Source organism: Canis lupus, chromosome 4 (assembly GCF_003254725.2).
Source record: "Canis lupus dingo isolate Sandy chromosome 4, ASM325472v2, whole genome shotgun sequence".
Lineage (NCBI taxonomy): Eukaryota > Metazoa > Chordata > Mammalia > Carnivora > Canidae > Canis > Canis lupus.
The window spans coordinates 15,304,131-15,307,647 of record NC_064246.1 but is presented as its reverse complement, the minus strand read 5'-3'; positions in this window follow the sequence as shown (position 1 = coordinate 15,307,647).

Genomic DNA, 3,517 nt, shown 5'->3' with positions numbered 1-3,517 from the left:
TCACTGAGTTACCTAAGTCCATTTCCATTTTTTTCATATATATATATATTTTTCTCTCTCCTTTACAACTTGGTTGCTTTCCATTACTCTATCCTGCAGGCCATTTATCCGTTCTTCTGTATATTCTAATCTATTCCACCTAGTGTAGTTTTAATTTCAGTTATTGAGTTCTTCATCTCTGATCGGTTCTTTTTTATGTTTTCTATTGCCTTGTTAAGGGTCTCACTGATGTCCTTCAGTCTTTCCTCAAGTCCAGTGAATATCTTTATGACCATTACTTTAAATTCTCTATCAGGCATATAGATTACGTACCTCCATTTCACTTAAGTGTCTTGCTGTGATTTTGTCCTGTTCTTTCATTTGGTACATTTCTCTGTTTCCTAGGAAAGTCAGCTATGTCTCCTGCTCTTGAAAGTAGTGGCCTTATGAAGAAGGGGTCCTGTAGTGCTCTGCAGTGCAGGGTCCCCTGTTAACCAGAACCTGAGGCTTCAAGGGGGTTTCGTGCACCCTACAGTTGTGACTAAATTGTTTTTTCCTTCAGTCATCTACAGTGACTCTCTGTCCATTGTGGGCAGTGTTTGGTCCCTATGGGGTAGCCAGTCTGAGGACACCTTGGCCGTGAGTCAGACCAGCTGTTTGCCAGAGTTGCAGTAGCACCAAACTGCAGAGTGCTTTTCCTGCGTTGCCCCGAGAAACTTCTGTTGGTGGGTGGGGCCTGTAGTCAGACCCGTTGTTTGCCTCCAGCCCACTGCTGGGGCTACAGCCAGACTAGTGTGTGTGGTTATCTTACCCTCTGCCCAGGGCAGGAGTCACTTGGGAGTGGTGCTAGTCCCTGTTGGGACTGCTTGGCCCATGCAAGGCTTGTGGCTCCTCTTTGAATTGGCTCTGGCCAATGGCATGCTGGAGAGGTAAGGTCTACAGAATGCAGGGGCCAGGTGGACGGTGTTAGCAAGGTCTGCACAGGTGTGCTTGGGGAGGGGACCCGGAGTGGAGGCCTGGCTGGAGGGGCATGTCCAAAAGGGCATCTGGGGACAGGGTGTGCTGTTAGCGAGTTGGGTAGTGAGTGTTGGTCCAGCGCTGGTTCCTGCAGGTGTCTGCACTAGTGGCAGGGCAGGGGAATGGCGCCCACCAGCTCCTCGGTTCCCGGGGGTGTCTCCCAATGATCCCTGCCTTCCCAGCGTGCACTCTGAGGTCAGTGAACAAACCTCCCTCCCATATGCCCCAGAGGTTCTCAAATTGCTGCTTCTAGGCTGTGTCTCTGCAGGGCTAAGGATGGGGACTCGGTTTCCTCTCGCCCTCCTGGGTCTCCCAGAGCTGAGCCCACTGATAGCTATAGGTTTAAGCCCTGCAGACTGTAAGAACTCAGAGGATTATTTATGCCCTTCTGGTTTTCAAAGCCAGTTTTGGGGATTTATCCTCCCCGAGGGTTCCAGTGCCTGGGGTGCTGTTGTGAGGGTCCCTCCTCTCTGCACCCACAGTTCCCTCCCTCTGTGGACAATCCCACGGGTCCCCCTCACTTTCAGCCACACCTCCACCCCACCTGCCCTCTTCCCTACCTTCAGCTGTGAAGTCTGTTCTGCCTGTCTTTGGGTCATTTTCTGGGGTATTTACTCTGCTGGGTTATCTAGTTGTACCTGTGGGACAAGCTGCATGTAGGGTCCTCCTACTCCACCGTCTTCCTACTTTATGGAATAAAGGCCACTCTAGAACTTAACTTACATTATCCCAAGTGTTGGGTATTTAAGTAAATGAAACCTACCTAGAGATGAAAAGGGGTCTGTGACCCTTGTCCCACTCAATTTCTTGCTCCCTCCATGGTTTAGTTTTAACCCTGAAACTAAAGGGGGCAGAGGTTAACATCTGTTTCAAATAGCCAGGCCCTTCCCTGAACAGCCATTTCCTCATAAGAATAGCGAATTATCTGATCTAAAGCCAACAGAAGATCTACTGGTGCCAACAGAGGCTCGAGGACTTCATAATACCCTCAGCAGAATTTTTCTTTGGGGGATCGGCTTCAAAGGAGCATAGGCCTAAAAGTTGTCTGGTTCCTCAAACCAAGAGCCCCTTTTCCAGGCTACAACCTCCCTTTCCTTGTTTTAGAAAGTATCCTTTGGGCAGCCGGGGTGGCCTAGCGGTTTAGCACCACCTTTGGCCCAGGGCGATCCTGGAGACCCGGGATCGGGTCCCACGTCCCCACGTCGGGTTCCCTGCATGGAGCCTGCTTCGCCCTCTGCCTGTGTCTCTGCCTCTCTGTCTTTCATGAATAAATAAATACAAAAAAAGAAAAAGTATCCTTTACCTTTGGGAACCCGTCATGAGGCTTTGTTCCCTCAGTGCTGCCCCTACTCCCCATCATCTAACCCGTCTTGTATCCTTTGAACATCTTGGGCTGTTTGGTAACCTTAAAGATACTCCCATTTGTATCCCTGATTCCTTCACTTTTATCTCTTCGTCATACCGAGTACTCTACCTTCTTTTTCCAATTTAACATCTACAACAGAGAAGCATGCTAAGGAAAACAAAAACTGACCCCAGCTTCTGAGATCCTTTTGGCTGCTGAGTAAGCAATCCTAACTTTGAGAACATATTCCAAATATTTTCCACTCAAGACCAGGACCTGATTCTGACCCCCTCACTTTTAAAAAATGAAAGGACAATCCACATGGGCCTCCACCCAATTTCCTCCTGTGTGTTGCCATGATTTGATTCTGAGCAAGCTTACAGTTCCTCTTTCCCATTTCTGAACTCCATACTTTTGTTCACGCTGTTCTCTACCAAGAAAGCCATTTCGCCAACCTTGCTTCTTCCATGAAGGCTACACTAGCTACTTTATAATTTTTAAAAATATTTTATTTATTCATGAGAGACACAGAGAAAGAGGCAGAGACACAGGCAGAGGGAGAAGCAGGCTCCATGCAGGGAGCCCGACATGGGACTCGATCCCACATCTCCGGGATCATGACCTGAGCCGAAGGCAGATGCTCAACCAACTGAGCCACTCAGGCATCCCTATAATTTTCTTTAAATATTTTATTTATTTGAGAGAGCGAGTGTGCGAGAGAGCACTAGCATAAGCAGGGAGGAGGGGGAGCAGGAGAGGGAGGAGCAGACTCCCCACAGAGCAGGGAGCCAGATGCGGGGCTCATCTCAGGACCCCCCGGGATCACGACCTGAGCCAAAGGCAGACGCTTAACTGAGCCATCGAGGCGCCCCGGCTACATCATAGTTTTAGTGGCGGAAGGAAAGATGCTGTGTGTTAAGTATCTGGTGCCTGTACTCAGATTACAGATTTCAGGCTTTTTTCCCCTTTCTGCCTATAGGTATATACAGAATGACTCGAATATGAAAATATTTACTAAATACTAGAGCATTTAAATATAAGGTATTTACTAGTGACCAACTAAGGATTTTTTTTTTTTTACCTTTGCTGCCCACACTCCCCCTTTGACCCAACAAGAACCAGAAGTTTCTCACTGTCCACTAGATGGCACTGCTTCCTTAGTCAGCAGTGACCCTT